The sequence below is a fragment of the Vulpes lagopus genome, chromosome 2 (assembly GCF_018345385.1).
Source record: "Vulpes lagopus strain Blue_001 chromosome 2, ASM1834538v1, whole genome shotgun sequence".
In the NCBI taxonomy this organism is placed as follows: Eukaryota; Metazoa; Chordata; class Mammalia; order Carnivora; family Canidae; genus Vulpes; species Vulpes lagopus.
In genome coordinates this window covers 164928618-164941444 of record NC_054825.1, presented here as the reverse complement: position 1 = coordinate 164941444, position 12827 = coordinate 164928618, and the positions used below count along the sequence as shown (strand labels likewise).

The window sequence follows — 12827 nt, the reverse complement described above, 5'->3', positions numbered from 1 at the left end:
CTTTTCTGTCTCCATCCTTACCCTGGTCAAAAGCGTAAGCTTTGGGTGAACAGGGATCTTTGTTTTGCTCATGGCCATCCTCCCATGGTTTCTAGAACAGGGCCTGGCGCGCCTGCGTCTTAGTCCTTAATTGCTGAATGGATGAATGCTTAGAGGAACTTGGGAGGGTGCGAATGAGCTGGAGGAAAGTGTACTGGGGCTGGGGGTGAGGTGGGGTTGAGAACAGTCGAGAAAAGGCCCTGAGGGTTTTAGCTGGTACTGGTCAGGCTCTGGGTCGGCGGTGAGGGGCATTAGGAACAGGTTGGCAGAGTAGGTAGGGTGAATGCTTGGGGGGTTGGATTTGACCCAAAACCTGGTCCCCTGAGCCATTTGCTGGGTGACCTCAAGTCCATGACATACCCTCTCTAAGCCTCACTGCCTCATCTGGAAAAAAGGGAAAACGGGAACTGTTTGTTCATTTATTCAACAGGTATTCCCTATATGCCCTCCGTGTGCCAGGCACTATGTAGATGGGGGCACTGCCCTTGCCCTCACCGAGCTTCTGTTCTAGGCTTCCAGCTCCGGGGGCCCGTCTATAAATTGAGCATTTATTTTTTTTGATTTTTTAAATTTTCTTTAAAGATTTTATTTATTTATTCGTGAGAGACAGAGAGAGAGGCAGAGACACAGGCAGAGGGAGAAGCAGGCTCCTTCCTCGGAGCCCGATGTGGGACTCGATCTGAGGACCCTGTGATCATGCCCTGAGCTGAAGGCAGGTGCTCAACCACTGAGCCACCCAGGTGCCCCTAAAATGAGCATTTAAACGCCTGCCGGGCAAGCCTGTGGTAATCCCCAGTTCCTGTTGTCGGGTTGGCTGTCGGGGTATCAGCTTTCCTCATTTGTGAGATAAAGGGAGCTACTGTGCAGGGTCATCGGGGTAGACCAGGACCTCGGGTCTGGTACTGGAGCTTTATAAACTGGAGCTCCCATCATTGGTGTGGTATCAGGCTGGGGATGTGAGCTGAGCCTTGATCGTGAAGTGAAGCTGGCATTTCTTATCAAAATACAAACTTGACGTGGCCGAGAGATTTGGTGGACACTAAATCTCTGGACCCGGCTGTGGCCCTGATGCTGTGCTGTGGGCCTTTCTGTGTTGGGCACACCTCCTGTGCCCTGAGGCGTGCGGAGACTCAGTTTTCCCCCCTTCTCTTCCCTTTCTGGAACCAGAGATCCCTCACTGGAGCAGGCTGCCAAGTTGAGCAGCCTTCGTGTGGCATGTGACTGAGTTAGTTAGCTGGGGGTCACGCGGCTGCTGTGACAAAGAAGCACTCTATTGGCAGCAGCTTAATATGGTCAAGGTTTTCTTCTTGTGCGTGATGTAGACCAGTGAGGGTGTTTCTAGTCTGGGAGGAACTGAGAAACCAGACTCCTTCCCTCTTGGGGCTCTGCTCTCCCCTCAGTTTGTGGGCTGCACCGGGGATGAAGAAGAATGGGGGGAAATGTCATGTGCCAGACCTGGAAAACGCCTGTGTTGCTTCCACCTGCTTTCTGGTGGCCAGAGTTCAGTCAGGTGGCCACCCCCAGCCCCAGGGGATGCTGGGAGATGTAGTCCCGCAGTGTGGCTAGGAGGACGACTCAGCGTCAGGGGGGAACACACAGTGGGTGTGTTTTTAGAGACACTGGCATAGCCGGTGGTCTGGATGGGAACGACTCCATCCTGGAAGTTGGGGCATCTGAATTAGCTTTTACTTGAACTATGTGGGCAGCTTCTGGACTCCTGAGAGTACTGCCTCCATGCCCCACGTGTCCCAGCCCCAGTTTGAGGGCCATATCGAAGGTGTGAAGGCAGTCCTGAAGCTTAGCACACCTAGAACAAAATCCGCAGGCCTCCCGCGCCTCTTCCCCGCCCCCACTACCTCTGTAACATCATCACTCAGGCCCTGTGCCACCATGCAGTGGTCTAGTTGTCCATGGTGCCAGCCGAGCACGTTCATGCCTCAGGCCCTTTGCACTCACTGTTCCCTCAACCTGGGATGCTTTCCCCCTGCCTAGCTGCGTGGCTCTCTCTTTACTTCATTCCAGTTTCTGCTTCAGTGTCACCCCCATCAAGTACCCTATTTGAACATTGAAACCTCCCCCCCCCCCCCCGCATCCTCATCCTCATCCTGTGTTAGGATCTCCACCTAGCCATTGACCAGTGGCTGATACCACATTATAGGGCCGTTCGTTTACTAAGGTATGGCATGATTCCTTACAGAGGGGTCTCCCCGGGCCTGGGGCACAGTAGGTGCTAAGAATGTGTCCAGTGAACACGTCAAAGCTGTTTGGTGGTGTTTTCCTTTGTGCCCCACTGGGCACAAAGGCAGGCGTACCAGGGTGTTGTACTGGAAGGGTGAGGTGGGGGCCACTGGGAGGGGAAAAAACTGGACCTGGGAAAACCCTTCCCAGGAGCTCTGTGGAAAAAAAAAAAAAAAAAAGAATTGCTTATGAGCAGTGTGATTGTTTCCTCCACCCTCCTTGATCCTAGACCTAAACCTTACGTCTGATCACCATAACCCTCCAGAGACACCCTGAAAAAGCAGGTGGTGGTGGATCGTGGGGGGTAGGGGAAAGACGGGGGCCTCCTCTGGTCCTGTCCCTCAAGGCTGCTTTCCTCTGCCTGGATGTGTCCTTAACTTTTTGTGAAGATGAAAAGCTCCTGTGTTTTGTTTTGTTGAAGTCTAAAGGTATTTCTGCTTCCGAAATCAGCATTTTGCACTTTACGAAATGCTACAAACCCTGCACATTTCACATTCCTTTGTGGTTTCTCTGTCTTCCTGCCCATTTTTGGCTTGGGGGTGGGGTGGGGCGGGGCCGGAGGAGACTATGAGGCCGAAACTTGGTGCCCACCCTCACGGTGCCTCTGCCCTGCAGTGGGGGCAGAGGAAAGCAGCCCAGGATGGCCCTAGGGTGGCAGGGGTGGGGTGGGATGGGGAGCCCACTGCATCATCATGTAGGAGTCCCAGGAAATAACCAGGACTGGAGATGGGGGTTCTGGTTCTGCTGTCCTTGATCAGACCTGTGGGTTTGGGAGGTTGGGGGCCATGCTGACAGGAGATGCCGCAAGTGAGTATATGGGTTGGGATTAAGAGTCAGGTTGGGGTGTTGAGATGGGCCACGTGATCAGTTTCTTTCCCCCCTCCCCCCACCTTGCTTAAAATGTTAAACAGCTCTATTGAGACATAATTCACATACCATAAAATTCATCCACTTAAAGCGTACAAGCCAGTGGCTTTAAGGATACTCACGACTCTCCAGTTCCAGAACATTTTCATCCCCCCGATGGAAACCCCACACTCATGAAGCAGTGACCCCATATCCACCCCCCACCCCCGACCCCCACTCCAGCCCCTGGGCAACCACTGATCTACTTCTTTCTCTGTGGATTCGCCTCTTCTGGAGATCTCACGTGAATCCTACATTTCCTGGAAGGCCACGCGGTACGTGCATCTGGCTTCAGGTCCATCCATACAGTCGCCTCTTATCACTAGATCGTTTCTGTTGTTGTTCTTGTTTTCTTTTTTCTTTTCCAAATTTGAGATATTGGCATGCCATAAGCATCTGCTTTTTAAAAGTGTACAATTCAGTGGTTTCTAGTATATTCACAATGTTGTGTAACCGTGACCGCAGTCGAGTTCCAGGACATTTTCGTCACCCAGAAGGGAACTCTGTTCCTCGTGTCCATCCCCTGCCCGCCGCCCCAGCCCCTGGCAGCACTAACCTGCCTTCCGTTGCTGCCAGTCTGCCTCCTCTGGACGTTTCCTGCACACGGGATCCCACACGATGTGGCCTTTGGTGTCTGGCCGCTTGCGCTCAGCGTGATCGTCCCCCGTTCACCCACGTTGAGGTGCGTGTAGGTGCTTCGCTCCTTTTTACGGCTGAATAACGTTCCGTTGTATGGATCTACCACGTTTCCATTCATTCAGCAGTTGGTGGACAGTTGGGGTATTTGCCAGGCTCTGTCGCTTACGAAGAAAGCTCCTTGATGGCCATTTCTTCTGGCGAGGGGGGGGGCTGGCATTTCCCGCGGCTTCTTGCCCAGGCTTGTCCTTGTTTTCTTCTCCTGGGCACTCAGGGCTCCTCCTCCTCCCTCCTTTCTCCCCCTCCTCCCCCTCCTTCTCCTTGCTCTCCCTCCAGTTCTTTCTGTATTGTATCTCCGTCCCCCCAGCCTCAGTCAAGAGTGAGTCTAGAAACCATGCCCGGGGAGCCCCGGATGGGCCCATGGGTTGGTCCTGTTCTCCCTGCAGGAAGGCGTCAGCCCCAGCCCGGTGCCAGCTGCCCACCCCAGGGGAGGGAGACAACCTGATCCTTCTAATCCAGCCCCAGGGGAGATGTGTGGGGACATGGCCATGCTTAGGAAACAGCTTTGCTTGGAGGCTTTTACAAATTTATGTGTTGATTATAGATTTTGGGGAGGAGTGGGAACACATGCCCAAGTACAAAAACAAATGGCATCAGAGATTTCTAGTAAAAAGTCTCCCTCTCTCCCCACTGACTCCCAGCTATCCTCTTCCTAGAGGTAACACGGTTATACTTTTTAGGCTTTCTTTCCCAAGAGATGTTCTGTGCATGTGTAAGCATCACACATGGTCGCGTGCATGCACTTGTGCGCACGCACACACTTTTTTTTAAGGCACTAATAACAGGGTGTTCTAACATGGCTCTGTCCTTTACCTTTGAATAAGATATCCTGGAAGTTCTATAACTTATCAACTTCAGAGCCTGTCACAGCTGCATTGGAGGGCCCTAACTTGTGGAACCAGTGCCCTTTTGCTGAGTGCTTAGGTTAGCTCCAGTCTCTTACAAACAAGGCGACAGTGAGTAGCTGTGCAGTGTTGATTTGTGTCAATGTGAGTAGAACTGTAATTTAAGATCCCAGGGTTGGAATTGCTGGGGCAAATTAAAAAAAAAAAAATTAGGAAAATTTCCAAGTGTACATGAAAGTGGAGACAGTGGGGCACCTGGGTGGCTCAGTGGTTGAGCATCTGCCTTTGGCTCAGGGCGTGATCCTGGGGTCCTAGGATCGAGTCCCACATTGGGCTCCCTGCAGGGAGCCTGCTTCTCCCTCTGCCTGTGTCTCTGCCTCTCCCTCATGAATAAATAAATAAAATCTATTTAAAAAAAAAAGAAAGATAGTGGAGAAAACAGCACGATGAATCCGTTACTTATATCCCCAGTTCCACGCACGTCCAGATTTGGCCACACTACACACTGGCTTTATTGATCTCTGGTTTGTTATTGTTAAAGGATTTCAAAGCAAATTCCAGATCTCTTGTCATTTTAATTCCACATACGTCAGTACGTATTTAAAGAACAAAAACGGACATTTTCTTACAGGACCACAACCACATTGTCAAACCTAAGAAAATTAAAAGACGGGATCCCTGGGTGGCTCAGCAGTTTCGCGCCTGCCTTCGACCCGGGGCATGATCCTGGAGACCTGGGATCGAGTCCCACATCGGGCTCCCTGCATGGAGCCTGCTTCTCCCTCTGCCTGTGTCTCTGCCTCTCTCACACACATTCTCTCTCTCTCTCTCTCTGTGTCTCACATGAATAAATAAATAAAATCTTTTAAAATAAATAAATAAAAGTTATCTGGTATTTTCAAGGGATGTGCTTTTTTTTTTCTACATTCTTAAAAATTAAGATGTAATTCACATGCCATAAAATTCACCCTTCTAGGGTGCACAATTCAGTGGTTTTTAGTGTAGTCACAGGGTTGCACAACCATCACCACCGTCAGATTCTGGAATATTCTATCACCCCAGAAAGAAACCCGCACTCATTGGCAGTGCCCTCGTTTCCCCAAGCCCTGCGTTTTCCCTTGTGAGCTTCTGGCAGCCACGAATCATCTGCTTTCTGTTTCTGTTTCTGTTTCTTTTCTTTCTTTTCTTTTTTTTTTTTTAAAGATTTTATTTATTTATTTGACAGAGAGAGAGAGAGTGAAAGAGCGAGTGTGCGCATCAGCCAGAGAGCACAAGCAGGGGTCGGGGCACAGGGAGAGAGATAAACAGACTTATGCTGAGCAGGGAGCCAGATGGGGGCTCCATCTCAGGACCCCGGGATCATGATCCGAGCTGAAGGCAGATGCCTAACTGACTGAGCCATCCAGGCACTCCTGCTGCGTTCTGTTTCTATAGATTTTTCTGGAGATTTCATATAAATGGATTCCTACAACATGCAGGTCTTTTTTATCTGCCCTCCTTAGCATGGTGATTTTGAGGCTTGTCCACATTGTAACGGTGGATCAGTGCTGCATTCCTTTTTACAGGCTGAATAACATTCCATCGTAGGGATTTGCCACCTTTCCTTGCCCTGCCTATCAGTTAACAAACATTGTGTAGTTTTTCCTTCCTGGTCATTATGAGTCAGGCCGCTGTGAATATTCATGCACAAATGTTTGTGTGGATATGCATTTACTTTTCTTGCCTGTATGCATCCCTGCAGGTGGAATTGCTGGGTCATATGGTAACTCTGTTGACTTTTTTTTTTTTTAAAGATGTTATTTATTTATTCATGAGAGACACAGAGAGTGACAGAGGCAGAGTGATGCGGGACTCAATCCCAGGATTCCAGGATCACGACCTGAGCCAAAGGCACACACTCAACTGCTGAGCCACCCGGGTGCCCTTCTCTGTTGGCTTCTTGAGGAACCAACCACCAGATGTTCTCCCCAACGGCTGCACTGCTTTACATTCCCACCAACAAGTCATGAGGACTCTAATTTTTCCATCTCTTTTATTATAATCATCCCGGTGGTGCAAAGTGGTGTTTCATTTTGGTTTTGATTTGCGTGGTCCCAATGGCTGATGATGTGGAGTGTCTTTTCATGGGGGGCTGTGTGTTGTGAATTCTGATCTCTTTCCAATCTGGCCCCGGTTTCTCAGCCTCGCGGTGCTTGGTCTTGACTGAGTAGTCATCTTACACAGAAACCCGCAGTCCCTCTTGCTCCCTGTTATTCAGGGGATGAAATCTGGGTTTCTCGGAGGTTTTGGATCATGCCCTCCCCTGGGGGCAGCGTGCAAGGTCCAGTGAAGGCAATTGATGGTATCAGACTGCCCCAGAACTGGGGGTGGGGGGGGGTACTCTGCTGGGAGGGGGACCCCAGGGTGGTGGGAGAGGGCCCTTACTCACTGAGTGACCTGGATGCATTTTGACAAATAGTACCATTGTGTAAACCACCCTCACAGCCGAGACACAACATTTGCTTCCCTAAAGCAGAAGGCCTCTGCCTTCTTGCCAGCAGTGCTCCCTGCCTCCCGGGCTCGGGCAATAAACTGTGCTTTCTGTAACAATAGATTTGATTTGCCTTTCCTAGAATTTGATATAAATGGAGTCACATGGCATGTTCTCTGTACATCCGGCTCCTGCCACACAGCAGAGGGATTTTGAGATTCATCCGTGATGCGTTTGTCAGTGCCTGCTTTCTGTTCATTGCTGAGCAGGATCCCGTTGTGTGGGTAGATCACAACGTGTTTATCCTTTCACCTGTTGGTGGACCTTTGGGTCGTTTCCAGTGTTTGGCCCTGACAAATTGAGGCTGCTGTGAACTCTCATGTACTAATCTTTGTGTGGACACATGCTATCGTTTCTCCTGGGTAAATATGTTGGAGTAGAATGACTAAGGCAGATAAGGATGTGTTTAACTGTATTTGAAACTGCCCAGCTGTGTCTCAACGAGGCTGTTATGGTTTGCGTTGCCCCAGCAAGGTCGAGGAGTTCCAGATGCTCCGTGTTATCACCACCGCTTGCTAGTGTCATTTTCATTTTTTTTATTTATGATTTTTTAAAAAGTTTATTTATTTATTTGAGATAGAGACAGAGGGAGGGGGCATGAGCAGGGGAGAGGGGCAGAGGGAGAAGGAGAAGCAGACTCCCCACTAAGCAGGGAGCCCACGTGGGGCTCCATCCCAGGACCCGGGATCATGACCTGAGCGGAAAGCAGATGCTTAACCCACTGAGCCACCCGGGTGCCCTGGTCTTTTTCATTGTAGACATTCTGATGGGTATGTAGTGGGTGTTTTGTTATGGTCTCGATTTAAATTTCCCCAGTGACTTCAGATGTTGAACCTCTCAGTTGGCTTATGTGCCACTTTGTAGACCTTATTTTGCTTGTTTTGAAATTGGGTTGTGTGTCATCTTAATTGTCAGCTTGTAGGTTTCTTCACGTATCCTGCATCCGTGTCCTTGTCAAAAGGGGTCAGGTGCCGTTCACTTCTCGTCACAGGGCCGATATTCCAGTTTTTCAAGAAAAGCTGGAAGCCTGGAGTCTTTTACAGAACATTTCTCTGGCTTTCTAAAATTTGGCTCACAAAAGTAACTCTGTGTCAACCAGATCTATATCTGGGGCTTCTGGTTTGCTGACTGTCAGAGTGACACATTTGAATGAAGCTCTTTCTGTGCCACGGAGGCTCCGTCCAGACCCTGGAGGGCCACTTCCTAGGACACAGGGCCCTGCCTCACTGTCCCTGGGCCACTCATTGCTGTCACCAAGGTGCCCAGCATCAGACAGGGACCAGCCCCCCGGGGAGGTGTCCATGGACAGACTGACAACGGAGAAGCCATGTTCTGTCACTTTGTGCAGCCTGTACTGTAGCTAGGAGAGCGAGGCATAAATTTTCATGGCCTTGGTTCACTCGTGTGGTTAACAGTTAACGTTGAGCATTTCATGTCTTTTGTGTGTGGACTCATTAAATCCTGAAACAGCCCCATAAGCAGGGGTGTTGTTGAGAATATTTAAGCCCCGTTGGAACGCAGATTGGCTATAAAATACCCCTACGCGTGCTCAAGTGGAACACCACTGGCCTGTGTGGCGGTTATTCTTTATTTTGATGCCCGTTTTATAGACGCAGAAACCGAGGCACAGAGAGGGGGAGTCACTGGCTCCAGGTTGAACAGCCAAGAGGAACAGAGCTAAGGGCAGATCCAGGCAGTGTGGCCCCAGAACTAGCTGGACTTCCTTTTATTTTTTTTTTAAGGATTTTATTTATTTATTCATGAGAGAGATACAGAGAGAGGCAGAGACATAGGCAGAGGGAGAAGCAGGCTCCCTGAGGGGAGCCCGATGCGGGACTCGATCCCAGGACCCCGGCAGACACTTAACCACTGAGCCACCCAGGCGCCCCTGCCCTTCCTAGTTTAAAGAAAACTTCAAAAGCCCTAGAGACATGGCAAAAATAATAAAGATAGGGAAATCTTTTTTTTTTTTAAATTTTTATTTATTTATAATAGTCACATAGAGAGAGAGAGAGGCAGAGACACAGGCAGAGGGAGAAGCAGGCTCCATGCACCGGGAGCTTCTCCATGCACCGGGAGCTTGATGTGGGATTCGATCCCGGGTCTCCAGGATCGCGCCCTGGGCCAAAGGCAGGCACCAAACCGCTGCGCCACCCAGGGATCCCAAGATAGGGAAATCTTTATGTGGATTCGTCACCTCGGAGCACTGTACCGCGTTTCCTTCTTCCTTCTCTTTTTTTCTGTTGCCATCGGCCAGTGGAGCAAAAGGTGTCCTGCCTGGGAGTCACAGGGCCCGCATCTGGAAAATGGACCCGTCCTACCTGAACTCTACACACACACACACACACACACACACACACACACACACACGCGCGCGCGCGCAATATTCTTTCTTTTTCGTAAGCCACTGGCGGTTAGCAAGGTTCCCACGTGCTCTTTGCCCTTGACGCTTTGATGCGTGTTTCCGAAGAAGCTCGAGGATGTTCTTACGTAAGCGGGGGATAGCGATCAAGCGCTCCTGGTTGAACATTGACACAGCCCTGTTATCTGCTCGTCTCCTCCTTTGTGTTCTGGATTTGTCAGTCGTCCCAGTAAGGCTCGGAATAGCCAGATCCCTGCTTCTCCCCACCCCCACCCCAGAGGATCCTGTTTGGGATCACGCATCGCATCAGGGCCGTCCTCTCTCTTTTGCTTCCCTCCGCTGGGAGTCTTTTCTTGGCCCTTCCCTGGGCTTCGGGACATTGCCTTTTGGAAGGCTCCAGACCAGTGACCTTTGGAGGAGGTCCCTCTTTGGGGGCTTTGACTTCTGGTTCCTCCCAGTGGGATTCTGAGAGTCACGTTACACATCCCTGCTTCGAATTTCCAGAACCTGTTCCCCTGACCGCCCTCAGGTTCTTCCTTTCCAAGGAACACTTGGCAAGGCCTCTCACCTTGTTCCTGTCCCGGCGGCTGGCATGTTCAGTTGGGGACAATCTGTTGCACTTATTGACGTGATGTGTGCGCTCCGGGTGGGTGGCGGGCAGTTTCAATAAAAAGTGAAAGCAAAACGCAATCTCTCAACAGGCAGTGCAAAAAAAAGGCAGTGCAAGATCATTCGAAGGAAAAAGGAGGAAGGGGGGTCAAATTGGAATATATGAAATTCTAGAAAAGCTGAGAACACAGAAGCGACTCATAATTCTGTTACCCGGGGTAGCGCGGCCTCGTTAGTGCTTTGGCATATTTCCTCCCAATCGATCTGCTTTTCCCCTTGCCCTCGGGGCACTCATTCTTGCATAGTTGACTAGAGTGACGTGCGTGTATTGAGAGCTGAAGAAGACTGGGAGGAAAATTCTGGAGGTCGAGCTCAGCCCGGGGTCGGGGGTGGGGGGTTTGGGAACCAGCCAGGGGGGTGCACATCACGGGTTGGGAATGCCCGCTGAGAGCTTGTGCCCCCGGAGCTGGGGATTCTGCTCCAGGATGTGGACACCAGCGTCCCCCACTGTCCCTGGGAAGAGATCGGAACCTTGGTGAGTAGGGCTGGGTCCTCTCTCTAGGTGAACCCAAAGCCCATGGGGCAGCTCAGCCCAGCGCAGACAGGCTGAACACCCAACACCTAAGATCGGCACCCCCACCTCCTCCCCTCGTAGTATTTTTCAAAGCTTAATCCTGGGGACTTGGGAACAATAGCTACTGTGATGATAGTGCACCTTCTCCAGCACATCCGCTAAGCCCCAGGTCATGTACTTTGTACATATGGCTTCATTTAAGCCTCACGCCCCTATCGTGGGGGCGTTACGGTTCCTGGAGACCCGAGGTAGACGGAGGTGCGGGGAGAAGTGCCTTGCCCAAGGTCAGACCAGGGCTTAAATAGCAGAGTAGGATCTGAACAAACGCGGTCTGGGTGTGTGTGGTGCTTTCTGGCTGCATCTGAAGCAGCAGTTTGCCTATTTATTTAACTCAGGCCTCCCTGAGCTCATGTGGTGCTTTTGTGGAACTAAAAACAGATGCCCCTTTCTCATGACCCTTTTCTGCCATCTGCCAGAAAATTGTGGTCATATGTATACACAAATCTACAGTGTCCTAAGATGGGACTGCCTCTCTGGGAGCAGGGAGTGGGGAGGGCTGGAAGGGGGGTGTTGTGCAGTGTACAACCTGCACAACTGTGCACAATTACCCAATATTTAGCAAATATTTCTCAAGTGTCTACTTCAGAGACTGACAATAAACAAGATAAGCCAGTAAAATATTTACTATGTCAGATGTCAGTAAGTGTTCCTAACAAAGATAAAGCAGGATAAGAGGGATCAGGGTGCAGGGGGTTGGGCTGTACTTTTAAAAAGAATGATCAGGGAAGGTGAGGTCACTGGGGTTAACATTTGTATAGAGACCTGAGGGAGGTTAAGGGATAGGCTGTGTGGGTTTTTGGGGAAGAGCAGTCCAGACAGAGGAGGAAAGAGCCAGTGCAAAGGCCCTGAGATAGGTCGGTGCCTAGTGTGTTTGAAGAATATTGAGGAGGCCTATGTGGCTGGAGCTGAGCAAGCAAAGGGGAGAGAGCATGATTTGAGGGCAGAGGGTAGCATGGCAGATCTTTTTGGGCCTTGTGGGCCACAGTGAAGACTTTACTTTTTCTCTGAGTGAGACCAGAACTTGAAGGTTCTCACCAGACAAGGGACACGAGCTGACTCAGGTTCTGACCACATGGTCCCTGAGGGAGGAGAGGCAGAGACACCAGTGGGGAGGATGAAGATACTCAGGCATAATGTGGCTCTGGAAATGATTTCTTAATTTTGAGTGAAGGAAGGGACAATGTCAGTGAAGCAGAAGGAGGCATATGCCATAGCAGAGGCACAGAGGAGAGAGGGTGAGAAGGTGTGTCCCAGGTACCGCCTGGGCTGGTCCAGGATACCAGCCCCCTTTTCCCTCTGGGACCAGAGCGGGGTCCTGGGAGAGACCAGAAACGACAGAGCTGGGAGTCCAACTTGCAGGCAGACCTGTTCCATGACCAGGGGAGTGCTCACCATTCACTGTGTAAAATAGGATAAACAAGTGCCTTGAGGTAGTCAGGACATATTTGCTACTTTTCCTTTTTTTATTTGTGAAATAAAGGGTCCACTAATACTCTCATACATAGTTACTTTTTCCTTCCTCCCTTCCTTTCTTCCTTCCTTCCTTCCTTCCTTCCTTCCTTCCTTCCTTCCTTCCTTCCGCAAGCCCCTGCATGTATGAGAGGTGAGGGGCAGAGGGATGGGGGAGAGAGAGTCTTGAGCAGGCTTCACGCCCAGTGCAGAGCCTGATGCAGGGGTTGATTTCATGATCCTGAGATCATGACCTGAGCCAAAATCAAGAGACAGTCACTTAACCGACTGAGCCACTCAGGTGCCCCTATTTTTTCTTTACTTTGTATTGAGGTATATTTGACACATAACATACTAGTTTCAGGTGTGCAATGTAATGATTCCATATTTGTACGTACTGAGAAATGATCAGCTCTGTGTCTAGTGTACATTCATCACCATACATAAAGAATTTTTCTTGTAATGAGAACTTTTAAGATTTCCTGTCTTAGCAACTTGCAGATATGCAGTACAGCATTA

General features: G+C 50.2%; 1 protein-coding gene across 4 annotated transcripts in view; it reads left to right on the top strand.

The window, feature by feature from the left end:
* The window catches only part of BICRA (BRD4 interacting chromatin remodeling complex associated protein), an 82911-nt gene that overhangs the window by 20739 nt on the left and 49345 nt on the right, over window positions 1–12827 (top strand). The window contains exon 1 of one of the 4 annotated variants that reach the window (XM_041742313.1): window positions 9632–10760. The exons of the other annotated variants lie outside the window; for them this stretch is intronic. The gene's annotated coding sequence lies outside the window, so the exon portion shown is untranslated. Of the gene's footprint in view, window positions 1–9631; window positions 10761–12827 lie in introns of those variants that run through there. 4 annotated transcript variants of the gene reach the window in all.